At 39.7% G+C, this 27,969-nt stretch overlaps 1 protein-coding gene and 1 long non-coding RNA gene across 2 annotated transcripts in view; both read right to left on the bottom strand.

Moving 5' to 3' along the window:
* Window positions 1-988: 988 nt before the first annotated feature.
* On the bottom strand, window positions 989-1,840 carry LOC117069228. The gene is made up of 2 exons (XR_004431460.1): window positions 1,742-1,840; window positions 989-1,416 (listed from the first exon to the last, which is right to left on the bottom strand). It is a non-coding gene; the product is annotated as an uncharacterized LOC117069228 (long non-coding RNA).
* A 17,221-nt stretch (window positions 1,841-19,061) lies between these two features.
* Window positions 19,062-27,969, bottom strand: part of CEP152 (centrosomal protein 152) — a 130,851-nt gene continuing 121,943 nt past the window's right edge. The window contains exon 29 of the transcript XR_004432006.1: window positions 19,062-19,272. The gene's annotated coding sequence lies outside the window, so the exon portion shown is untranslated. The remainder of the gene's footprint in view (window positions 19,273-27,969) is intronic.

The raw sequence follows: 27,969 nt of genomic DNA, 5'->3' as shown, positions 1-27,969 counted from the left end.
AGCCAAAACAATTTTCTATCTTATAATTCTATCAATTACTGAAAGTAGGATATTAAAGTCTCCAACTATAATTGTGGATTTGTCTAGGTCTCCTTTCAACCTAGTGGTGACTACAATTGCCTCACACTGCCTTGTTAATTCTTGTTGCTTCCGAGCGAGCATGGAGGCCCATTTCAGCACAGGACCCTGCAGATGGTACCCTGGCAGGAGAGTCCAAACATCTTTTACTTCCAAGAGAATCAGAGCACCCTTCCCTTTCATCAGGTAGAGAAGGAACCATCAGCTTCCACCTCAGCTCTGCTGATACCACTCAGCTGGGGAATCAGAGCACTCAAGTTTGTCTTTGTGGGCTAGAGGAGGAGGCTACAATTTTTCCATTGGCATTTGAACAGAGTTTGGCAGATTTTGAATTTGCCAAAACAATTGTGTTTTGTTGTTAGGCCACTCTTTTCCCCATTCTTTGATGGCAGAGAGCAGGTTTGTTGTTGTTGTTGTTTTAGAATTTGTGTGTGTGTGTGTAAGGAAACCTGGGAGGCTGAGGCAGGAGGATCATTTGAGGCCAGGAGTTCAAGACCAACCTGGGCAACATAGTGAGACCTCATCTCTACCAAAAAATAAACAATTAGCCAGGTGTGGCCACATGCACCTGTAGTCTCAACTGCTCAGGAGGGTGAGGCAGAAGAATTGCTTGAGCCCAGGAGTTTGAAGCTCACTAGCTATGATCACATTAGTGTCTGAGCAACAGAGTGAGAGACTCTGTCTCAAAAAAAAAAAAAAGAATTGACTCTAATATATATATCTGACATAGGACTTACATCAGAATACATAAATAACTCTTACAACTCAGTAAGAAAAACCAATTTTAGAAAAATGTACAAAATATTTAAGTTTTGCATAAAAAGATACATAGATGGCATATGGAAAGATGTTTAACATTATTAGTTATCAGGGAAATGCAAATTAAAAACATAATGAGATAACCACACCCTGGAGAAACCAATTCATTTTATTGATAAGTAGCATATCATACAGGACTGGTACAGCAGCCAATATGAAACTGCAACTTTCAAGAGCAAGAAGGTCCTGAAGTTGCAGGGAATATTGCAGAAATCTCCAAAGACAATCTCTGTTCCCAATGCCACATACTCCATCCCTTGGCCATTCTGTACAGGTTGCTAGTGATAGAGATGTATGCAATCCAGCAGCTGAATATGGACAAGAAATTAACCGCACTTTAGGATTTCTCTATCTGAAGGATATCAGAATATAATGTCCCTTTCACATCACCCAGCTCTGTCAGTCTTCCTGATAACCAATAAGTAAATAAACATGTAAAAGAAACTATGTTTCATGTGTAAAAATGTAAGCCTGAGTAAGCAGGATTAATTATTTGCATTGTCCTCTCCCTGGGTACACCTTTTTTTTTTTTTTTTTTTTTTTTTTTTGAGACGGAGTCTTGCTCTGCCGCCCAGGCTGGAGTGCAGTGGCGGGTCTCAGCTCACTGCAAGCTCCGCCTCCTGGGTTTACGCCATTCTCCTGCCTCAGCCTCCCAAGCAGCTGGGACTACAGGCGCCCGCCATGTCGCCCGGCTAGTTTTTTTTGTATTTTTTAGTAGAGACGGGGTTTCACCATGTTAGCCAGGATGGTCTCGATCTCCTGACCTCGTGATCCGCCCGTCTCGGCCTCCCAAAGTGCTGGGATTACAGGCTTGAGCCACCGCGCCCGGCCACCCTGGGTACACCTTGCTAGCACTGCAGGGCACTTTCCCATAACACGAAAAGTAAGAGGATGTTGTCACATGGTGAGCAACAAGGCCCAAGAAAAGAAAGTTGTTCAAAACTTCTTTCCCTGCTCATCACCTCGGTCCTCCAATCCTTTTCCCAGCTTTTGGAGTCCCCAAATTTTACAATTAGAGATTCACTTATTTGTAATAATTTTTAAAGGGAATTAATACAGTAAGCATTCATAAATGCTTTTCTTGTATGAGGGCATAGATTTGGTTCCTTTGCTGAGGTCAGATTTTGACAAGGGATCCTTGGTTGAAATATCACACGTAGGGAGAGCTGGAGAAAGAGGGAAGGCGCCAAAGTCTGTGGATATGGAAGACTGGACATATGGAAGATAAACATTGAGGACTTCACTGAATGTCAGTCCACACTAAACTTTAAAAACTTTCATAAAAATGCGATTTTAAAACAGCATAATTGTTAAATAATTTATACAAATATTAGAAGATTATAAAAGTTTTCTGCCCCGCCACTGTTTCCCATCTTGGATAAATTACTTCTTTGTGAACCAGTTTTTCCCACATGTGAAATGAAGACATCACTTGCTTATTTCCAAGGTCATTCCTAGGGGAGGGTGAAACTTGAAATCAATCATGGTAGTATGGCCTCACTCTAAATATTCTGACATAAATGAAACCTAACTCAAATAAATGTCAAGAATAGCTTTGAAGGAGACAGGTCATCCCAGAAAGGCAACCTACGGCCTCAGGAAAACACATAAGATGATCTTGTCTAGTTTGCACTTCTCATGGTGTTATCTGAAGGGAAATATGTAGGCTGATCCTAATGTAGCTGTGCTTCTCATCACAGCAAGTCTGCAGCTCCCCCTCCACTTTCTCCATATTGTCCCCAGGTCATTGCCGCACCCCAGGTTCTGAGTTACTTTGCTCCTCACCTGAGTTCCCCAGCACTCTAGGTTATTACCATAATCGCCTATATCTCAAAAATAGATTTTTAACCAAAACAAAGGGCAATATAAAACTTAATAAGAAGTAGCTGAAGATTTTTCAGAAAAGGTATCTTTATCAACTCTAGAAGTTACTATCATCTGGAGCTGGAGTGAAAATAACTTAGTTGAAAACTGAATCGAAAATGCGAAAAATCAACATGAGAACCTATTTCATGATACAAAAAGAGGACGTGAAGAGAGAGAAGATAACAGTCAGGGAGGGTAGGAAACGCAGATGCATGCACAAAACTTGTAAGGGTCCCTAAGGGAGAAATGAGGAAAACTTGGCCGGGCGCGGTGGCTCAAGCCTGTAATCCCAGCACTTTGGGAGGCCGAGGCGGGCGGATCACAAGGTCAGGAGATCGAGACCATGGTGAAACCCCGCTCTACCAAAAAAAAAATACAAAAATTAGCCGGGCGCGGTGGGGGGCGCCTGTAGTCCCAGCTACTCAGGAGGCTGAGGCAGGAGAATGCGTGAACCTGGGAGGCGGAGCTTGCAGTGAGCCGAGATCGCGCCACTGCACTCCAGCCTGGGCGACAGAGCGAGACTCTGCCTCAAAAAAAAAAAAAAAAAAAAAAAACTGGTACGGAAGCATCAGCCGAAAGAATCCCTGAGGAAAGTTATTCTGAGCTGAGAAAAGAGGGGAATGAGCAATCAAAAAAATTTGCTGTCTTCTAGGCCAAATAAATGTTTAAAAAGAGGCTCACATCTGACAGAGAATGAGCTATCAACAAATAACTACCAGAGAACGTGAAGAAAATATGTCTTGGTCAAAGTTTCTCAGAAACACGCCCTAAGACAAAAAAAACCTACCTGTGAGCACTTCCCTGGGGAATGTGATCCCAGTGGGCAGGTGTGAAGAGTAGGGATGAGGTAGGGTGTAGGACGAGGTGTTAGTTATCTATTACTGCATGATAAATGCCACATTCCATTCCAAAACTTAGCCACTTAAAACAACAAGCATGTCATTATCTCACAGTTTCTGTGGGTCAGGAATCCAAGAGCCACTTAGCTGAACGCCTTTCACTTGGGGTCTGTCACAAGGCTGCAATCACGTATCTGCTGGGGCCGCAGTCATCTCAAGGCTGGACTGGGGCATCTGCTCCCCACCTCACTCATGTGGATGTTGGCAGTATTCATATCCTCGCTGCCTGTTGATGGCGTCAGTTCCTTGCCATATGGGCCTCTTCTCAGGGATACTCACAAAATGGCAGATTGTTTTCGTGAGAACAAGGGCTTCCAGAGAGAGAGAGAGAGCAAGATGAAAGCCAGTGCTTTTATAACCTATTGTCAGAAGTGATATTCCATCAGTGTTTCTGAATGGTATTCTGTTTTTAGAAGAAGTTACTAGGTCCAGCCCACACTCGAAGGCAGGGAATTATTCAAGGGCATGAGTATAAGGGCCTTAATCTAATATTATTTCTTTACCATGTCTTCAAAAGCAATAAGCTTCTTCTTGCTTAATTTTTACCTGGAAATTTATATTATATCAAGAGGTCTCATAGACTCCAAAAATTCAGTATCTGGAAGGAACCCTAATGAGTCGCTTAATTTAACTTCGTCTCTCCAGACAAAACTATCCCTCGACCATCCAACTGTGCTCATAGTATAGATCTAGATCTAGATAGATGTATAGATACATGCCTACATATATTCCTCTCTCTTTCTCTTTCTCTCTCTCTCTTCACCTCTATATCTCTAGAGAAAGAGAGAGAGAAAGGGAGGAAGACACACACACACACACACACACACACACACACACACATATATACACACACACCCCCACAGAGAAATTATTTGCTGATGTTGCACCAAGAATAACCTCTTTGAAATAGATTGGAAGAGCCAGGTGCGGTGGCTTATGCCTGTAATCCCAGCACTGTGGGAGGCCGAAGTGGGCGGATCACGAGGTCAGAAGATTGAGACCATCCTGGTCAACATGGTGAAACCCCATCACTACTAAAAATAAAAAAAAAAATTAGCTGGGCATGGTGGCGCATGCCAGTAGTCCCAGCTAGCCAGGAGGCTGAGGCAGGAGAATCGCCTGAACCCGGGAGGCGGAGGTTGCAGTGAGCTGAGATCGTGCCACTGCACTCCAGCCTGGTGACAGAACAAGACTCTGTCTCAAGAAAAAAAAAGAAAGAAATAGATTGGACATTTTTTGTAATTCTTTTAAAAAAAATAAGCTCAACAGATAAATTTAAGAATTAGGCAAGATGAATTTGTTACAAATTGCTATGGGAAATTGTCTTAAAATCATTGTTAGAAATCTTACATCTTTATCTCAAAAGATGTGGGCAAGAGAAGCAGGAAAAGCAATTAGGAGGCTCTTGGAGTGGTCCAGGTGAGAGACGATGGTGCCTGCACTAGAGTAACACTGATGGAGATAGAGGACAGGACACAGTCAGGGTATTCTTGGAGATAAAAACAAAAACAGTGGAACGTGCTGATGGATTGGATGTGTGGGACCAGGGAAAGAAGTCAAGGATGAGTTTTAGCATGGAATGGCCAGACACCTGGTATCTGCTTCAAAATAACCCAGGCGGAGGGATGTGGGTGGTGGTGGAGGATAAGTGAATTTGCCCAAGTTGATCGCTGTTGAAGCTGAGTGATGGGTGCGTGGGTTTCACTTTACCATTTTGTCACTTTTCTTTATGCTTTAAGTTGTCCACAATAAAAATGTCTTAAAATGCCAACATGCCTTTACTTTTCATTTTAATTCCAGAAACCAAACTAAGAAAACAATCAGAACTACCAACAAGATTTTTACATACAGATATTCACAGCAGTATTATTTATTATATTGAAATATTAGAAATAATCTTTTTGACTAACAGAAAGGCAACAGTTGAATACACGGTGATATAGTTATATGACATTCCTATTGAAATATCATGTCTTGGAAAAATATTAATGATTTGGGAAAATGTGCATGATACAATGGTAAGTAAAAAAGAAACAGGAAACAAATCATATATAGGAAATGTATATCAAAAGAAAAATACAAAAAAATACATCAAAATGTTATCATTGTGAAAAGATTGTCAGTGGTTTTTATTTTCTCATTGTATTATATATGATTTATGACAAAGGTTATGCATTAGAAATAAGTAAACATTATTTTAAAGGGCAGAAGAAAAATGATTTACTGAAATTCATCTTTCCTAAACATGCCAATTAAAATTACAAGTGACTTTCTTTCATTTTGAAACAATTTACTGACTACCTATTCTTTGCAAAGCACTGTTCTATAGTTATTCTGTGTTCTTTGCTAGGCAAAATAATTTACATTTCAGATTAGTTAAAAAGAAAGGAGGTAAGGTTGGAGAGAGCAAAAAGAAAGGAATTTAGTGTTCGGGGAGCTCAGTGTAACTTTCTAGCAAGATAATGTGTCCAGTTTGGGAAAATTCAAGTTTAATAGAGTTAATGAAAATTCTCCACCCATTTCCTTTATTGCTACTGCCTCAATATGGTCTCAAAACCACAGACAAAATATTTCATATGTCCCTTTTCTATGAATTCTAACTTCATTATAAAAACTAGAAGAAAAGTAAATATTGTTCAATGACAGCTGTTACAAAAATGTGTCAGCATTACTTACAAAACCCTGGGAGGCAGAGATATAACCTTTTCTGGAAAAATTGAGTAAACATTACAAGAATTTGTCATAAAAGTGCAGAAATTACAACCCAAGCTGTTGAACTCTTCCTAGTTTTCCTTTCCTTTGCTTTCTTCTGAGAAGGCTGAGGGCTTCCTAGACCCTGAGACTGAGTAACTGTGTAGCAGGCTTGGCCCAGATGAATACAGAACACGCATAAGCCATTGGTATTCTCTTTTGCCTGAACTCTGTGAATACAACCACCCTGCACTGAAAAGATGATGGAGGCCGAGGCACATCATACACTTCTCCTCTGTGCCCTGTCCGGTTCTGGCCTGATCTCCCTCTAACATAGTGCAGATCCCAAATGGCTAGAAATTTCAATATGCCCATTGGATTGGTAAAGATAATCAGCTTTATTCTCTTCTGTAGGATTGTCTCTTATGTATGGATCCTCCTGAATTGAAAGGAGTATAACTTTTGCTCTGCAGCGAAGCAAGACAGAGTCTTGACACTAGGAAAGCCAATGATGAATTACAATGGTAACTGACCCACGTACAATAATTCATAGTTCATGAGTCTGTTTCATATGGAAAGGAATGCCTTTTGTAACAATTATTAAATTGTTCCAAGGCAATGTTAAAAGGCACAAAGTATATAAATTCAAACTGAAAGTAGAGATAACCAAAGAACAGCAAGTTAAAGTTAAAATTTTATTATTTACTGCAGTAAGATATTAAATTTTTTTTTTTCTTTTAGAGCGACTCGTCCTCTGTTGCCCAGGCTGGAGTGCAGTGGCACGATCTCAGCTCACTGGAACCTCCATCTACCGGGTTCAAGTGATTCTAGTGCCTCAGTCTTCTGAGTAGCTGGGACTACAGGCATGCCACCATTACGCCCGGCTGATTTCTGTATTTTTATTAGAGACAGGGTTTCACCATGTTGACCAGGCTGCTCTGGAACTCCTGGCCTCAAGCGACCCACCCACTTTGGCCTCCCAAAGTGCTGGGATGACAAGCATGAACCACTGCACCCAGCCACGGGTATTCGAATATTTAGACTGACTTCTGATTTCTGATGTTTGTATATTTGCAGACAAGAACTAGAAACAGTTTATAAAACAAGTTAATTAGACTTGGATGGCTCTGATATCTAGTGGGACACTCATGGTGTATTTTTCAGTATCTCACATTGACACATGATGATTACTGTATATGAGGTAATGCTATACAATCCATGGTGTGCATGAATTAAGAGAGAAACGTGCAGCACACAATCACTTGAGATGCAGGTTTTTGACAGTTAATTGATATTCTGAAAGAAATAGATTTTTAGCTTGTTGAATTTGAAGTTGCATATATTGCTAAAGAATAAACAACCACATTCTCATTTCTCCTGGGCAAATTATTTTCCATGTTGACAGGCATAAAATGACTTTAAAAAAAAGTAAATGTCTGTCAAAGTTTAGCTCTCTGCAAAAAAACACCTTTATTGAAGATGAGAGAACCTCTCTAATAGTCTATTTAAATTATTTTTTCTCCCTTGAGATCAGATTACTAGGAGAAAAGAAAAAAAGAGCCAGGCTCTTAATTAACAATTTCAAATGAATATAAAAGATGTAGTCATGAACACCAGAATAAACTCTGTACCTAAAAATGTGTACTATATCTGTGTACATAAATATGGATTCTCAAAGATGGGATAAACATGGTTAGTAATATACTGTATATATTTTTCCCCTTAATAAAAAGCTCTTTTTATTTATCTTTGACACAGTGGAGTTGTGAGGGAATGATGAAGTGAAATAACATCATATATGATGGTGGGATATGGAGTGGGGGAAGAGTTTACCTAAATACAACCAACAATGAGCCAAAAAAAAAAAACAAAAACAAAACGTAGGTACAAAATAGTACAGTTTTACGTAGTATAGTAGAATATGGTATAGTGTAGTACAATACGGTATATATATTACAGTATAATCTATAGTTCCTGGCCCAAGGAGCTTAGGATTCATTTGGCAAGATTATGAATATATCAAATCCTTAAGGACTAATGGGATTGGTTGCTGAACAGTATGATGCAACTGAAGCTCTATCAAAGCTCACAGGAAGGGAGTTCTGTGAAGGAGGTAGCACTAGAGATCTGTTGCAAATAAGAGGTGTGTGATCTATTTAGGCTAAAGGAAAAAGATTATGTTGCCCAGATTGAGGAGGAAAAGTGAACACAAATTAAATGAGCGTTATGCATTTGAGGGATGTTAAGAGACCCACCTTAATATTAAGAGCAGTGAGACCATGTTGAGAAAAAGGGGAAGAGCTTCTGGATTGGTTGGTATAGGCAAGTCACACCATGAAGCGCTTCAGAAATCTGGCAAGGGATTTATGTTAGATATGAGCAGCCAGTGGCGGGATAAAAGCAACGGGTAGGATGAAAGGAACATTCACCTGGGGTCCACGTGCAGGATAGATTGGAACAGGCGATCCTGGGGTAGGAGAGCTTCCCCGGGAGGCTGATGCACTAATCCAAGAATGAGCTGGAAAGGATCTGAGGGAGGCAGTGAGAACAGAGACAGGGACACACACAAGGAACAAGATGAAAGAAGTCAGTAGATTAGCTGACTGAGTATCAGAGTCATAACAAGTGACTCAAGACAAGGTTTCAAATAGAACATAAAAAACCAGAGAAAAAAAAAAACCTGGTGTTGACAACACTGATATTAGAAATAGGAAAGACAGTTGGTTGTGGAGAGACCAGTTCATTTTTACACATCTTGAGTTTTCACATGGACATCCAAGAAGTGTCTTGAAACTTGAGATACAAACCAGGGGTTTAAAAAGCTCATTTTGGCATTCAGAAATCTAGGTGGGAACTGACGTTGTAATAATTAAGCTGTAGGCTCTCCCGTGGTTGAAAGATGGCAGGAAGAAAAAGAGCCACAGAAAGTGAAAAATTATATTTTTGCTCCTCACAGTCACTATGAATGTAAGAAGAAAAGTGAGTGAAGGAAGCATATTAGACCCTTAGTTATCTCTTAAAAATGCCATTGAAAAGGGTGCCAAATAGCTAAGAAGATGATCATAAAACTTTAAACCTCTTTAGTAGCTACACAGAATAACCCACCTATTACATAGATAGAATATAAGCTCCATGAAGGCAAGATTTAAAAATGTATTCATTCATGTATTCCAAGCACTTGAATAATGTCCAGTGCATAGTAGCCACTCAATAAATACTGGTTGAAAGAATAAACAAATGAATGAATGAACAGATGAGGAATACAGGCATCATGGAATTGATGTTTTTTTCACTCAGGCCCTACAGCTTCTTTGATAAGGCAAACTATATAGCAATTCACATTTCTACCACAGAAAAACATGAGGCAAAATCCCCCTAGATTGAGGCTGGTGTTCTACAAGCAGGGATGTAGCAGGGTTGGAGAAGGACCTGCACTTTGTGGAGAAGGGTGAAGGCTCCCTGGGATATTTAAAGTCATTGCCTTTTCTAACTCTTCCATTATTGATAACACGCTACATGAAGAAAGCCCCGCACAGCCAGGGTGATCTCATTCTTACTAAAATTCCCTGAAGCATGCATAGTCATTGTTTCAGTCAAGGCCAACCAAATATCTGCAGCCAACATTACTCCTCCCAGCACTGAGCTTCAGCTTGAGTCCACTGGGACACTGTCATCCCAGAAACATGGTGTTCCAGCCTCACATACTTTTGGCGTGTGTGATGCTGGGGTCTCCCTGAAAGGGTGCTGTTTTAACTACAAGAGGCCCTTTATTCCTAACCCTGAAAGGGTTTATCCTCTTAATCGTGCTGGGTGGTTTTCTAAAAGTTGTATTTAATAAGCTGAGGCTGTCTTTAGTCAGACTTTGGCCTCTCTGGGTTGATGACTAAACTTTTGTGATTTCTTACTCCCCTCTGGTTTGAGGGGTGGTGTTTCTGCCAGAAGGGGACAAAGTTAGTCCAAAAGGTTCCTTTTCCCATCAAGAATCCTGTTTGCTCTCTAAAAATCTGAAAGGAGAAGATTCAGGATCAGAGACTTTGAAGGTTAGAAGAGACCTAAGAGATCTTTGGGTCCAGAGTCCTAAGCTCATGTGAACAGGCTGGGCAAACGACACAGATGGGTTACATGGGAGTGATAGGGTCTGTATCAAACAGGAGAGTTGATGCCCCAACCCAAGGGCTCACGTTGAAGGACTTTACAGCCCTGTGCTGGCCAGATAAAGCACAACTATGCACTGATGAGACACCTGAGCCAACACAGTTGCTTCATTTTACAGTTGCGGTATCTGAGACTCAGGCGAGTAGTGAGAGTACTTTGCAATAGAAAGAACACTGCATTGGAAATAATGAGACCTGAGGTTCTAGATCCAATGCTCCATGCAACAAATGACCTTGGGTTGAGGTTGACTTCTCAGAATCTCATTTCCTTTTCTGGACATCAAGTAGGAAAATGAGTAATTTCCCTAAGGTGTTTTGTGCTCTAAAATTCCAGGACTTTCCAAGGTCACCCAACTAATTAGTGGTGGATCTCTAACTGGAGCCCACGTCCCCTGATAGAATGTTCTTTTTACTAAAGTGAACTGTTTGCCAAGACAAGGCAGAAGGAGGAAACAGCAGAAACACCTGGAAGCCAATCTTTCCTTCTTAGGAGATGTTCTCACTGCTTGGGCAAGCTGTGAAAACCAAGGGGGAGGGGTAACTGGGACACCTTGGAGTCACATGTGGGACTTTTCTTTTCCTCCTCACATGTCTGTTGCCCCAAGGCAGGACTTCTGAAGATGGGGTCTCAGAAGTTCTGAGCATTTTTGCTTCTTCCCACTGAGTATAAGTCAAGTAACACCAAAAGGAGGATCCAACTGGGAAGAGACACTGGAATGCTTTGTTTCATTTTTTGTTTTTGTTTAGATGTTCTTTTCTGTTGAAAAGTGGAGAACTAAAGGGCTATTTATGAGCCTCTGCAGCAGCCCAAGATACATTCTCATTCCAGGGTTCTCACTTTCACTGTCTCATCTTATCCTTATAATGATGCTACTCTAAGTAAAGCCGGTATGTGTGTCCTGGTCTACCTCCCCAGTCTTTCTTAGAGCAACTTGCCTTCTAGCTACAATTTTCCCACTACACTGGAATATTCTGTTCCTCAAAGTATCAAATTCATTCCCATGTCATGACTTTGTGTTTGCTGCCACCTCACCCTCAAATGTCTTCCTCATCCCCTCCCCCAGGTCACTACATGGACAGTCTTCCTTCAGGTCTCAGCCAAACTGTAAAGAGGAGATGATTTCCCTGTCTCAAGTGGCCTACAAAACCACCAATCACTATCACATTTCTTGGTTTTATTTTATTTTGTGTGTGGTGCAACATATAAGTAGAATTATCTTCTGTATTTACTTTTTATTTTCTATGTAACTCCTTTAAACATGATTTTTGATGAGAGCCAGGGCCCCTGTCTCATTCACCATCATATTCCCAGTGCACAGAACAGTGCCTAGTCCATAGTGAGTTAGAATAAGTATTTGATGAATAAATAAGTGATTGCTGAAGTTTCCACAGCTAAATAGTGGAGAAGCTAGACCGTACCAAGATCATCCTATTCGCAGCTCTTTCTCCTAAACTACCGAGCCTCAAAGCAATGACTGTGTCAATGCACTGTCTAAGGAAGAAAGTACTAGGTCTGGACTTCAGGACAGCATGGGTTAGAAGAAAGAGCCAGTTGACCCAACTCTAGTCCAAGTTCTGTCATGAAACCTTGGCCAAATCATGCAATGCTAATTTTAGACAAGATCTTAGAGATCACCTAGTCTGAAGACTTTGAACATGTTTATAGCATCAGAAAACTTTATTCAAACACAACTCTAACATGTAAATAAAATAAAGAAGTGCTACTCTGCTAAAAGCAGAGGAGAGCCCAGAACCTGCCTTCAGGTCTATTCTTTACCCCAGTGAAGGGTCACCCCTGAAGCAACTCTGTGAAACATAGATTTAAAACCACTGGGTAGCCCAATAGCCCACCCAGTTCAAGAATCCCTGGAAGCAGGATGCTTACTCCATCAGGGCAGCGCATTCTACTGTTGGGATAGTTATTAGGAAGGACAACCTCTTCTTAGGCCAAGCTTCCCATTTCACAGAAACAAAAGCCACTTCTCTCCAGTTCTGTGCCAGTTGTCAAAAAATGAACACCAGCAAGCTATGGCCCCTGTGTTGAATGAGACAAACCTGTTTTAAGACCAGCTCTAAGTTATTTATCTTCTCTAGCCCTTAAATACTTCTTTTGTAAATTAGGGATAAATGTACACCATGGGGCTGTTATAAAGATCAAGGGTAGTAATGTAAAAGACATAATCCAATGCGTGACACAGGTAAGTGCTCAATAAATTGTTGCCATTCTCCGGATCATCTTGGTCATTACTATTACCACCTCACCCCCTTACCACCACCACCACTCTTCTTACTTCTCCTCAAGGAACCTACAGGCTACTCAAGGAAGCTAATCACATCAGTAAGATATAATTCATCATGGTAAATTTATTATAGAAGTGTGCCCCAATTTTTTTAAATTATTAGCTAATAGCATCAGGATACTTACTTATCAAACACATAATAGCCATTTATTTCTCCACTATGCTTTGAAACTTTTCAATTTTTCTTGGCCAGGCCAATGGGAATCATTTACATTCTCTGAGATCTTACAACACATAGCAGTATCAGTATCACCTGGAAACTTGTTAGAAATGCAAAATTGCAAGCTTTACTCTAGACCTACTATAACAGAATCTGCATTTTAATGAAAGCTCCAGTTGCTCCATATGTGCATTAAAGTTGAGAGGTCCTGCCCAGGTTTCAATTTCTTCATCTTTGAGTTGGAGAGATAACTATTAGCTCTGCTACATCGCTAGGTTTCATGCGAGGACTGAATGGGATGCTGTGCAGTAAAGCAACTTAGAACAAGTCAACTGTGAATTCCTCAGTGCCTACCAGATTCCTTTACACACAGAACTTGTGGAACACTGATTGACTTATGGCAGGACTGTCTTAGTATGCTGTCCTGTTTGAACTCTGCTTCAGTTGTTGAATGTCTGGACCTTCATACTATCTTTGTTTTATGAAGTACATACATTTTCTGTGAACCTCAGGAAATTCCATTAAAATGATTTCTGCCTCAGAGCATGTTCATGTCCTAAAGCCTGCTTGGTCCCTGTGTGGTCATCTTTCAGAATTCAATCTGACCTACAGTTATTGCTCTCACTCTATTTTATGGAACATTTTCAGCCAGCTACATGATTTAATGGTTTTAAACACATCATTATTGTCATTATTTCATAGCTCACATGCCTAAAATAATACATGACACATTTTTAAATGCATCTAAGATTTATTTTAAGTTTTATTATCTAGGAATTAATAAAATCTACTTATTAAATCTTGCCACCCAGGATATCAAAGTCTTGGTTCTAGCTGGCAGTTGGGTGGTCAAAACAAATTTTAGGGGGCTATACTCTGAGGTATCACAAGAAGTTAGGAGCCAGACACCCCACGGGAAAGGAAAGCCTTACATATTAGTATAGCCAACACCCTCTTAGGTGGCCCAACATAAAAACAAATGATTCAATAGTTCAAAGCCCCCAGTTGATTTCACAGAGGTGAGCAATGTAGGCACAGTTATTACAAAATGCTCCTCAAAAACTCCAGTTATGAGTCACATGTTATTCAGGAAATATGAGAAAACTGGGAAAGATCAGGAAGAAGCCTAGAGAGACAAAATTACAAGGACCCAAGGCAAGGATTCACTAAGGCAGTAGTACGAGGTCAGCCCCCTAGGCACTTAGACCAGTATTGGACCACCCCACTGAGCCTTCTCTTCATAAGGGCTGCAAAAAGATATGGAGTTATGCAACACCAGAAAACCCCAAGGAAATGGCCCATGTTAGGGACACCAAATCACCGTCTTCTCCATTGTTTCTGGATCCTCTCTTCTGTTACAACATTCTCTGTTTCCTCTGTTGACTTTCTAGTATGGCTCATTCCACCGGGAAGTTTCCTAGTCAGCCTTGCCCTGGGGACAGTGAGAGAGGCTAGGAGGAAAAGGAAATGTTGGGACTATGAGCCAAGAAGATAGTTTGTTGAGAAAAAATGGTCCAGCCACACCTGTCACAAACACATATGTACAAACACACACACATACAGATTCTATGTATAAATGTACTGCGTGGGTGTGTATGTGTGTGTGTGTGTTTTCCCACCTAATTCTTTCTTGGTGAAAAACTTTGCTAGGGTTTGAAGTTGGATCGGAGAGTCCCATTTGTCTTTGTTGGACCTTTTTAGTCAGTTATTGTCCTCATAGACTTAAGGTCAGGAAGCCTAGATATGTCTCCCAACTTTTTTTTTTTTTAACCAGAGACATAGCATGTCTTCTTCATCAAGCCATCTCTTCCTAGCTTCCACCCTTTCTGGGTCTCCAGCTCCTCATCTGCACACACCACGTAGGTGCACTGCTGCACAGTCAGAGCTGCAAGTCAGAGCTGACACAGGAGGCCAGGCCAGACTGTCCCTCTCATGTCTTCCCTGTGCTGACCAGCGCTTTGGTTAGCATGAGGTATTGGGAGGATTCTTAGACATGGAATATGGGGTGTGTTTCTTTTTTATTTTTAGCCTTGTATTTTGAAATAATTTTCAATGTTCAAAAAATTGTAATAGTACAAAGGATATCCATATACTCTAGATTTACCAATTGTTACCATTTTGCCTTGCTTGCTAATCATTCTCTCTCTCCTCTCATATATATGAATACACACACACACACACAGAGTATAGAAGAGTCCTATCAAAACAGCAGCAAACCCATAGATAATGAAAACTTTCACATGCAGGAGGATGGCTGCGGCTGCACGGGATCTGCGTAAGGGCTCCCCCTTGTCCTCCCACACTCAGCTGAGTTAGAATGGCTCTCCTAAGCCAGCAAACATGTCTGCCAGGTAGGTTATAACCCCTTGGAAGCAAGTACATAGTGAGGAAAGGCAGGGCTGTCTTCCTCTATCAAAATATGCTATTTAGAATTTTCAAGGTTTGGCCAGACTGTGGACTATTTGGAATATGAGCTTTCAAAGAACAGGGAATAAGTTGCAGACTCGAGTGGATTAGGACAGATATTTAAATGTGTTGGGGAAAATTGAGTTTCTGTATTTTAAAGTCATCTGTTTTAGCCACATTTATTTTGATGTGTAAGGTGAATTGTTCAAAGGAAAATCCCTTTAGATATGTTTATAATTCTAAGAGACTCTCATCGTCCTTTTATACTGGTTGAGTTAATTTGTACAATAAATCAGTCAAAACATAATGAGAGGGTTAATTTTAACTATATTGATGGGTGAAATTAGTGTCTTATGATGTAGTTGTCACTTGAAGTGAACTGTTTTCCACATACGCATTTTAACAAATGTAGTTTCCCAAAACAAGCATTTATAATCACAATTCAATAGTCCTTAGAATAATTAAAACAAACCTTACAATATCTTTGGCAAACAGATTTACACATAAACTGGACAATGACAAAACATATACTTAAATGTTAAGATAATTAGTACATAAATATCTGCTGTATTTTATCCATCTAAACGAAAGCTGTAACCAACCTAGGGCTTTGATTTTTTAGAGAGTGTTGCTTCTTATTCTCTAAAGTTTGTTACTTAAAGAATAACTCATAGGCCTCTTGTTTTAATTTTAAACAAACTAATTAAAGACATTTGGAGCTTTTAAAAATGTATTTATGTAAGTGGCTTATATGTGCAAGATTCTATTCTAGATACCTTAACATCTCCTGGAGAAGCAGACATCATCCCCATTTTAGAAATAAAATCCTAAGATCTAGGAAGGCTAAGTAACTTGTCCCAAATCATACTACTTATGAGCAGCATTCTTGGGACTGGGACCCAGTTCTTTCTGACTCCAAAGCTCATTAATTTCTGCTATGCGCCCTTTGGCTTCCTTGTCAGGACTGCGACTACTAGATAAACAGCTCTTGTCTCCCGAGGCAATGTAATTCATTCCAGGTGAACCTGCAGACGTGGGTAGCAGTAACTTGGGATAGCATTAGCCATCTTGTCTTGGGAACATAATCCATGAGAAATGCTTTCTTCCCTACACACCATGTGTGGCTCACTGTGGCTGCCTCAGTTCTTCTCAACAAGGAGTCTCCACCAACTGCCATGGATGTGTCTCTTCCTCCTCAGGCTGGGATAACAGGTTTCCATAATCCATCCACACTTGAAAAGCCTCCTTAATATTTGGGAGCAAGAAGCGGATGTTACTGCTTTATTTCTGAATGTTCTCTCTACAGATCCAAACTCTTGAATCTCATACAGCTTAAAGGATGTAATTTCGTTTTTCTTTTGAACAATTTCTTGTCATACTTTCAACTTACACTTCTTCATCAATAATCTTTTCCCTCCTGGATTCCTACTCTAAGTATTTTATCTGTCTTAAGAATCTCTTCGTCTCTTCTAATAAACCAGAATAGTCAGTGTTTCCTAAGGCTAGAAGTCTTATCTTCAAGCTCAATCCCTCCGTGACTGGTGATTGCCTTATGCACAAAAGCAAACACAACACAAACAAGGTTACTAGGGTAATTTTCTCTGCGTGTTCAGAGTTTAAATACATGATCATAGCTTCCTTTGGAAACATCAACTAAAAATGTATAATAGAAATAGGCTATCAATAATAGGAAATACAACACAGATAAAGAAGATATGAGAGATGAGATTGGGGATGTTTATAAAGAGAATTTCAAAAACTGCAAAGATTTAAAAGACTGCAAAAGGCAAGAAGCAAGAAACCCTTAATTAACTCCTCAAACTGAAAGACAACCTATTTGTCGAAGAAAAAAGGCTGCCTTGAACATCTCACTCCCTAAGGATTCACAAGACTGGAAGGTGAAAGAGGAAGCCGAAGATCATGAAAAGTCAGGCTGTTAGTCCGTGGGACCCGTGGACTCCTCCCACAGGCAGGTGTTACTGAAAGGTTTGCAGGATCACCTGGATGCCTGCGGAGAGTTCACTCACTCCCGTGACTCACTGTCTGGCCTGCTGGAAATAGGTGCAAGTGGAAGCATGGTACATGTGAGAGAATCCCTATGATATCCAAGGTAAAGCGATACGAGGGCTGTGAAAGCACTTAGGGCAGACTCCAAAAGAAATGCATCACACCCAGGCAGGAGAAAGTGGGGTCCAAGAGAGCTTCTCGCAAGTCACTGAAATTTAACTCCGAAAGATCAAAAAGTGCAATGCCTTTCAACTAGCAAATAAACCCACGGATTCAAGGCAGGCACTGCAGACGTTCAGGAAATACCCAGCAGACACAGAGGAAGCAAACTGCTGGGTTCCATCTACAAAGAACTTAGTATCACATACGTCATGATGGGAAACAACATGTGATCTCTTTCTTGATCTCAACCAATACAACTGTAGTATATCACCAAAGAGGTTAAGAAAATGTGACATGTCCTTTTGAACTACAAGTTCTAGAAGAGTAAATAAATGAAATTAAATTTTAAAAATTAATAACTGCCTGTTTACTACTAAATTCATCATGCAAAGACTTTGAGTGAGTATCCTATTACACTGTCCAAGTATTTAATAAAACACCCTTCTTTGGAAACTTATTATGTATATTAGTATATTAAAAATCTTTTAAACTTATTTTAATACGCTTCTCAATGTTCCAACAAGAAAATATGTGGCAAACGTTCAACCCCCACGGAACAGCAGTTTAGGAAACGGTAGTGTAATTTTATGAAAGCATCTGAATGCATAAAACTATGGGAAATATCTAAATATCTTTCGAAAGGCTTGAAGTTATAGTAATTTATAATGATAATTTACAATGATAAACACTCGGCAAACCTCTGAAGGAAAATGAACTGATCAGTATCTGTTGTGTGTAGAAAATAAAGGCAGAGACTGTTTTTTGCCTGACATTGTTGGAATCCCCAGGAAAAACGGAATGCATCTTTTGTCACTCAGGCATGTCGTAGCCCTCGGCGACTGATTTTAATTACAGTCATACATAGCTTAATGACAGGAATACATTCGGAGAAATGTGTCGTTAGGCAATTTCTGTGATGTGGTGTGAGCATCATAGAGTGTACTTACACAAACCTAGATAGCATAGCCTGCTACACACCTAGGCCATCTGGTCTAGCCTACTGCTCCTCAGCGATAAACCTGTACAGCAAGCACGTTACTGTACGAAATATGGGAGGTAATTGTAACACAATGGTGTTTTTATATTTAAGCATATGAAAGGTACAGTAAAATGCAGAATAAAAGATAAACAGTGGTGTAGCTATATTGGGCACTTAACCTGAATGGCGTTTACAGGACTGGTAGTTGCTCTGGGTGAGTCAGTGAGTGAGTGGTGAGTGAATGAGAAGCCCAAGACATGGCTGTGCACTACTGTAGACTTTATCAACACTGTACACCTAAGATACACTACATTTCTCTTTAAAATTGCATTTTTTCACTAATAAATAATAAATAAGATTTCAATAATAAACCTTAATTTACTGTAACTTTTTACTTTACATACTTTTTAACTTTTTGACTCTTGTAATAACATAACATAAACTGCAAACACATTGTGTAGCTGTACAAAATGTTTTATTTCTTTATATCCTTATTCTGTAAGCTTTTTATATTTTTCCTTATTTTAACTTTTTAAATTTTTGTTAAAAATGAAAATACAGACACACACATTAACCCAGACCTACACAAGGTCAGGATCATGAATTTCACTGTCTTCCACTGCTACATCTTGTCCCACTAGAAGGTCTTCAAGGGCATTAACAGGCATGGAGCTGTCATCTCCTGTGACAATAACAATGCCTTCTTGTGGAATTCCTCCTGAAGAGCTGTCTGAGGCTGTTTTACATTGAACTTTAAAAAAAATAAGTATAAGGAATAAACTTTAAAATAATGACAAAATATAGTTAATATACAAACTGGTAGCATAGTAATTTATTATCACTATCAAGTATTATGTATTATACATAACTGTATCTGCTACTCTATGACTGGTAGTGAGTGTAGTAGGTTTCCTTATACTAGCATCATCACAAACACATAAGTGAGGCATTGCACTACAATGCTATGACAGGTATGACACAAATAGGCATAGGAATTTTTCAGTCTATTATAATCTTATGGGACCACTGAGGTATGCGATTCATCTTTGAAGTATCATTGTGTGGTTTGTGACTATACTTAAAAAAGTACATTTTTGTGATTAACTTGAATGCTAATTCTGCATAGAGCATCTAGAATGGACTCAATTCAGTAACAAATTGATACGTGAGTGAATCACATGCATAGTTTTATGCCCAATTGGCATCTGAAGTTATCACACAAAGAATATGCTTGATAAGAAAAAGCATGGAGATCTTTTGAAGGCCATGCGCTGGTGACAGCCCTTAACATTACATTAAATTGACTCTAGTCATCCAGTGAACGCTTAAATTAATAGCCAAGTCATGAAGCTTTATGATGTATACTTTTTGGCAAAACTAACATTTGATAAGTGCATCTGGTAATTAGATTATTCCTGGGGAGGGGAGACAGGAAGCCAGAACGTGGTTGTTATTTGCATGAATTGATGATGTCATGGAATTCCAGGATATAAATCATATTATTGGTTCCCCAAGGGTTTATCATTGTTGCCATGTACACTAACTTATCAGAAAATTCTGAGTGAGACATCTTTCCTGAGGGCTCAACGGGGCAGAAGAATGAGACTGAACAGTCAGCACAGGCTCTCTCTGGCAGGAAAAACTCTCCCTAAGTTGGTCCAGCATTTGCCTCCAGTCTAATGTTCTGTGGGTTCCAGTTAAGTCAGTTTCACAAAGGAGATGGCAAAGGAGAAAGAGGCCCAGAAACGGGCAAAGGAACCCCAAGCCGAGGGCAATGTGGTTCCTCCATGTCCCACAAACAGAGCAGATGCTTAAAAACAGGTCAGGTGTTCCTGACCTGTTTGGAACTGAGCACTGGATGTTAATGAAAAAGTTGGTTAAAACAGGCAATGGCATGCATCAGTTCTAAACAATTCTACTTTAACTAAAAATATATAATATAAATTTATTTACCATGATTTTAACTGCTTTATATTCATTGTATTTGTTATTTTCTTTTCCCAATTTTTTTTTTTTGGCTTCTCTGGTATTAAGAAACATTTTATGTAACTTCATTTTATCTTCTCTTAAATATCAACTATACTTCCTTTTTTAAAAAAATTAAATGGTTGACCTAGAGTTTGCAATACACCATTACAGCTAATCAAAGCCTACATTCAAAAAACACTACAGCACTTCAAATACAGTGAAGGTCCCAGTTCCTCCCTCCTGTCACTTACGAGATTGCCATTCTTCACTTCACTTACCCATTAGACATATTCACCCACTACATTGCCACAATTATTAATTTAAGAGAACAGCTTGCTTTTGGATCAATTAAAAATAAGAAAAATAAAAGATTTAAATTTATTTATTCCTTCTCTGATGTTTTCCTTTTTTTATGTAGATTGACATTTCTGACTATATCAATTTCTTTCTCCCTCAAGAACATCCTTTAACATTTCTTGTAGGACAGTCTGCTGGCAAGGAATTCCCTCAGTTTTTGTTTTCCTGAGAAAGTCTTTATTGCTCCTTCACTTGTAAGGGATAATTTCGCTAGATATGAAACTCTAAATAGAGGTAGAGCAAGATGTCTGAATAGAAGCCTCCAGCAATCATCCTCTCCACCAAATTTAACAACTTTCTACACAAAAAAGAACCTTCATCAGAATCAAAAATCAGGTGAGTGATCACAGCACCTGGTTGCAACTTCATATCACTGAAAGAGGCACTGAAGAGGGTCGGAAAGACCATCTTGAATTGCCAACACCACCCCTCCCCAATTCTTCAGTAATGGCCACATGGCACAGAACAGAGATCTGTACACTTGTGGGAGGAAGAGCACAGTGATTGTGGAATTTTGCATTGGAACTTAGTGCTGCAAACACCAGGCAGAACTCAGCTGAGACCCACAGAGAGAACATTTAGATCACCCCTAACCAGAAGGGAATCACCCATCCCAGCAGTTGGAACTTGAGGTTCAGCAACCCTCACCACCACAGGCTAAAGTGCTATGGGATCCTAGGTAAATCGGAAAGGCAACATAGGTCACAGAGGCTGCAAATCCTAGGCAACTCCTAGGGCTGTGCTGGGCTTGAAGCCAGTGGACTTGGGGGTTATGCAACCTAGTGACATACCAGCTGGGGCAGCTAGCAGAGGACTTGCATGACCTCTGCCCCAACCCCAGGCACAGCAGCTCACAACAATGAGAGTAACCGCTCCCTTCTGCCTGGGAAGAGAGGGAAAAGTGGGAAGAGGGAAAAGACTTTGTCTTGCATCTTGAATATCAGCTTAGCCACAGAAGGATAGGGCACCAGGCAGAGTCATGAGGCCTCCTTTCCAGGCCCTAGCTCCCAAACAACATTTCTAGACATATCCTGGGCCAAAAAGGAACCCACAGCCTTGAAATGAAGGATCCAGTCCTGGCAGGATTCATCACCTGCCGACTAAAGAACCCTTGGGCCCTGAATAATCAGCAGTGGTAACCAGGTAGTGCATGCCATGACCCTTGGGTGAGACTCTGAGATGTGCTGATTCCACTTGCAACCCAGCATATTCACAGCTGTGGTGCCTATGAGGACAGACTCCTTCTGCCTGAGAAAAAAAGATGGAAGAATATAGGAACTTTGTCTTGCAGCATAGGTACCAACTTGGCCACAGTGGAGAGAGTACCAAGCAGGCTCTTGGGATCCCCAATTCCAGGCCTCGGCTCTTAGATGTCATTTCTGGTTCTTCCTGGGCCAGAGGGGCCCACTGCCATGAAGGGTGAGTCCCAGACCTGGAAGAATTCACCACAAGAACCTTTGGACCTTAAGTGAATATTGGTGGTACTCTGCAGTACTCCCCCAGGAACCTGTGGTGGTGGTAGACACAGGGAGAAAGTCCTCTGCCTGGGGAAAGTGGAGGGAAGAGTGGGAAGGGCTTTGTCTTATGGTTTTAGTGCCAGCTTAGCTGCAACAGAATAGAGAACCAGGTAGATTTCTAAGGTCTCTGACTCCAGGACAGCATCTCTGGACGTGCCAGGACTCTGGGGAACTTACCACCCTAGAGGGAAACACACAAGACTGGCTGGCTTGGCCACCTCCTGACAGTAGAGCCCTAGGGCCTTGAGCGAACATAAGCAGTAACCAGGTAGTGGCTACAGTGGGTCTTAGGCAAGACTCAGTCTTGTGCCAGCTTCAGTTCTGACCCAGCACAGTCCCAGTGGTGGTGGCTACAGGAGTCCTTTTGTCACCCCTCCCCCAGCTCCAGGCAGCTCAGCACAGACAGGCAAACTTGTGTGTTTAGGAGAAAGTAAGGGAAGAGAACAAGAGTATTTGCCTGATAATCCAGACAATTCTTTTGGATCTTATCAAAGATAACTAAGGCAGTACTTCCACCAGTCTACAAGAAACTCAGCATTATTGGCCCTAAGGTGCCCTATAACACAGATATGGCTGCAGTGACCAAAAACTTAGATCACAACACCCAAGTCTCTTTGAATACCTAGAAAGCCTTCATAAGAAGAACAAGTACAAACAAGTCTAGACTACGAAGACTGTCATAAATACCTAACTCTTCAATGCCCAAATACCAATGACACATTCACAAACATCAAGACCATCCAGGAAAATATGACCTCACCAAACAAGCTACTTAGGCACCAGAGGCCAATCCTGGAGAAACAGAGATATGTGGCCTTTCACACAGAGAATTTAAAATAGCTATTTTGGGGAAACTCAAAGAAATTCAAGATAAATCAGAGAAGAAATTCAGAATCCTATCAGATAAATTTAACAAAGAAATTGACATAATTAAAGAGAATCAAGCAGAAATTCTAGGATTGAAAAATGCAATTGACATACTGAAGAATGCATCTGAATCTCCTTTTTTTCTTTTCTTTTTTCTTTTTTTTTTTTTTTGAGACAGAGTTTTGCTCTTGTCACCCAGGCTGGAGTTCAGAGACATGATCTCAGCTCACTGCAACCTCCGCCTCCCAGGTTCAAGCAACTCTCCTGCCTCAGCCTCCTGAGTAGCTGGGATTACAGGCAACTGCCACCATGCCCAGCTAATTTTTGTATTTTCAGTAGACACAGGGTTTCACCATGTTGGCCAGGCTGGTCTCAAACTCCTGACCTCAGGTGATCCACTTGCCTCAGCCTCCCAAAGTGCTGGGATTACAGGTGTGAGCCACCATGCCCAGCCCAGAGTGTCTTAATAGCAGAATTGATCAAACAGAACAAATAATCAGTGAGCCTGAAGACAGGCTGTTTGAAAATACACAGTCCAAGGAGACAAAAGAGAAAAGAATGAAGCACACCTACAAGATCTAGGAAATAGCTTGAAAGGGCAAAGTTCAGAGTTACCAGCCTTAAAAAGGAGGTGGGGGGTAGAAAGCTTATTCAAAGCGGTAATAACAGAGAACTTCCCACATCTAGAGAAATATATCAATATTCAAGTACAAGAATGCTATAGAACACTAAGCAGATTTAACCCAAAGAAGAATACCTCAAGGCATTTAATAATCAAACTCCCAAAGGTGAAGAATAAAGAAAAGATCTTAAAAGCAGCAAGAGAAAAGAAACAAATAACATAGAATGGAGCTCCAATATGCCTGGCAGCAGACTTTTCAGTGGAAACTTTATAAGCCAGGAGAGAGTGGCAAGACATATTTAAGGTGCTGAATGAAAAAAAAACTTTTATCCTAGAATAGTATATCTGGCAAAAACGGCCTTCAAACATGAGGGAGAAATAAAGACTTTCCTAGACAAACAAAAGCTGAGAGATTTCATCAACATCAGACCTGTCCTATAATAAATGCTAAAGGGAGTTCTTCAATCAGAAAGAAAAAGATGCTAAGAAACAATAAGAAATCATCTGAAGGTACAAAACCTAGAGGTTATAGTGAATACTCAGAAAAACACAGAATGTTATAAAACTGTAATTGTGTCTAAATTACTTAACTACAAAAACTTTTTAAGATATGGACAGTACAATAAGATATAAAAAGAAAAAACACAAAGTTTAAAAGCTAGGAGATAAAGTTAAAGTACAGAGATTTTATTAGATTTCCTTTTGCTTGTTTGTTTATGCTATCAGTTTTAAGTTGTCATCAGTATAAAATATTGGTTTATAAGATATTATTTGCAAGCCTCATGGTAGCCTCAAATCTAAAAACATACAGTGAATTCATAAAAGATAAAAATCAAGAAATTAAAATATACTACTAGAGAAAATTACCTTCACTAAAAGGAAGACAAGAAAGAAGGAAAGAAGAGATGACCACACAACAACCAGAAAACTAATAATACAATGACAAAAGTCCCTATTTATCAATAACAACATTGAATACAAATGGAGTAAACCTCCAATGAAAAGATATAGAGTGGTTGAATGGATGAAAAAACAAGACCCAATGATCTGTTGCTTACAAGAATCACACTTCACCTATAAAAGGCCCCAATACAATAACAGAAAGAAAGGCCCCAATACAATAACAGCTAAAGACTTCAACATTCCAATTTCAGCATTGGAGAGATCATCCAGACAGAAGTTCAACAAAGAAACATCACACTTAATCTGAACTATAGACCAAATGGATCTAAGATATTTGCAGAACATTTCACCCAAAAGCTGCAGAATACACATTCTTGGCCTGGGGACATGGATAATTTTCAAGAATAGACCATATGTTCAGCCACAAAACAAGTCTTAAAACATTCAAAAAATTGAAATAATATCAAGTATCTTCTCTGATCACAATAGAATAAAACTAGAAATCAATAACAAGAGGAATTTTGGAAACTATACAAACATGGAAATTAAACAATATGCTCCTGAATGACCAGTGGGTCAATGAAGAGGTAAAGAAGAAAACTGAAAAATATTTTTAAACAAATGATAATGGAAACACAACATACCAAAATCTATGGGATACAGCAAAAGCAGTACCAGAGGGAAGTTTATTGCTGTAAGCACCTACATCAAAAGAAGAGAAAAACTTCAAAAACAACAACAACAACAAAACCAACAAAAAGAAACACCTAACTGCATCTTCAAGAACTAGAAAAGCAAGAGCAAATAAGCCCAAAGTTAGAAGAAGAAATTAAATAATAAAGATCAGAGCAAAAATAAATGAAATTAAAAGAAGAAAACAAAAGATCAATGAAACAAAAAGTTAGTTTTTCAAAAAGATAAACAAAAATGACAAAACTTTAGTCAGACTAGATAAGAAAAAAAGAGAGAAGAACCTAATAAATTAAATCAAGCCAGGCATGGTGGCTTACACCTGTAATCCCAGCACTTTGGGAGGCTGAGGCAGGTGGATTACCTGAGGTCAGAAGTCCAAGACCAGCCTGGTCAACATGGTGAAACTCTGTCTCTACTAAAAATACAAAAATTAGCCAGGTGTGGTGGCACATGCCTGTAGTTCCAGCTACTTGGGAGGCCAAGGCTTGAGAATTACTTGAACCCAGGAGGCAGAGGTTGCAGTGAGCCAAGACCCTGCCACTGCATTGTAGCCTGGGCAATAGAGCCAGGCTCTGTCTTAAAAAAAAAAAAAAAAAAATTAAATCAGCGATGAAAAGGAGACATTACAACCAATACCACAGAAATTCAAGGGATCATTAGAAGCTACTGTGAGCAATTATATGCCAATAAATTGGAAAATCTAGGAAAAAATGGATAAATTCCTAGACACATATAACCTACCAAGATTGAATCATGAAGAAATCCAAATCCTGAACAAGCCAATAAAAAGTAATGAGATCAAAGCTGTAATAAAAATCTCCCAGCAGGGGAACAACACACATCCTAAGGCCTATTGGGGGATGGGGCGGAGGGAGGGAGAGCATTAGGAAAAATAGCTAATGTATGCTGGGCTTAATATGTTGGATGATGTGTTGATAGGCGCAGCAAACCATCATGGTACACCTTTATCTATGTAACAAACCTGCACATCCTGCACATGTACCCCAAAACTTAACATTAAAATTACAATTTAAAAAAATTTCCCAGTGAAGAAAACCCAGGAAATGATGGCTTCACTGCTGAATTTTACCAAATATTTAAAGAACTAATAGCAATCCAACCCAAACTATTCTGAAAAACAGAGGTGGAGGGAATACTTTCAAACTCATTCCACAAGGCCAGTATTACCCTGATACCAAAACCAGACAAAAATATATGAAAAAAAAAAAAAGAGAGAGAGAGAGAGAGAATAGTATCTCTGATGAATACCAATGCAAAAATTCTAAACAAAATACTAGCAAACCAAATTCAACAACATATTAAAAAGATCATTCATCATGACCAAGTGGGACTTATCCCAGGGATGCAAGGATGGTTCACCATATGCAAATCAATCAATGTGATACATCATATCAATAGAATGAATGACAAAAACTATATGATTATTTCATTAATCCTGAGAAAGCATTTTATAAAATTAAACATCCCTTCATGATAAAAGCCCTAAAAAAACTGGATATAGAAGGAATATACCTCAACAGAATGAAAGCAATATATGACAGACCCACAGCTAGTATAGTGAATGGGGAAAAACTGAAAGCCTTTCCTGTAAGATCTGGAACATGACAACGATGCCCACTTTCACCACTGTTATTCAACGTAGCACTGGAAGTCTTACCTAGAGCAATCAGACAAGAGAAAGAAATAGAGGGTATCCAAATCGGAAAGACAGAAGTCAAATTATCCTTGTTTGCAGATGATATGATCACATTTGGAAAAACCTAGAGTCTACCAAAAAACTGTAAGAACTGATAAACAAATTTATTAATTTGTAGGATACAAAATCAACACACAAAATCAGTAGCATTTCTACAGGTCAAGAGTGAACAATCTGAAAAAGAATTCAAGAAATTAACCTCGGCCGGGCACGGTGGCTCAAGCCTGTAATCCCAGCACTTTGGGAGGCCGAGATGGGCGGATCACAAGGTCAGGAGATCAAGACTATCCTGGCTAACACGGTGAAACCCCGTCTCTACTAAAAAAAAAATACAAAAAACTAGCCGGGCGAGGTGGCGGGCGCCTGTAGTCCCAGCTACTTGGGAGGCTGAGGCAGGAGAATGGCGTAAACCCGGGAGGCGGAGCTTGCAGTGAGCTGAGATCAGGCCACTGCACTCCAGCCTGGGCGACAGAGCCAGACTCAGGCTCAAAAAAAAAAAAAAAAAAAAAGAAATTAACCTCATTTACAGTAACTACCAATCAAATTAAATAGCTAGGAATTAACAAAGAAGTGAAAGATCTGTACAATGAAAACTATAAAACATTGATCAAAGAAATTAAAGAGGACACCAAAAAATGGAAAGATATTCCATGTTCATGGATTAGAAGAATCGTTAAAATGTCCATCCTACCCAAAGCAATCTAAAGATTCAATGCAATCTCTATCAAAATACCAATGACATTCCTCACAGAAATAGAAAAAAATTATAAAATTTATATGAAACCACAAAAGACCTAGAATAGC

The sequence above is a fragment of the Trachypithecus francoisi genome, unplaced genomic scaffold (genome assembly GCF_009764315.1).
Source record: "Trachypithecus francoisi isolate TF-2019V2 unplaced genomic scaffold, Tfra_2.0 Lachesis_group3, whole genome shotgun sequence".
In the NCBI taxonomy this organism is placed as follows: domain Eukaryota; kingdom Metazoa; phylum Chordata; class Mammalia; order Primates; family Cercopithecidae; genus Trachypithecus; species Trachypithecus francoisi.
The sequence above is the reverse complement of the archived record's forward strand: the minus strand, read 5'-3'. Positions and strand labels throughout refer to the sequence as shown.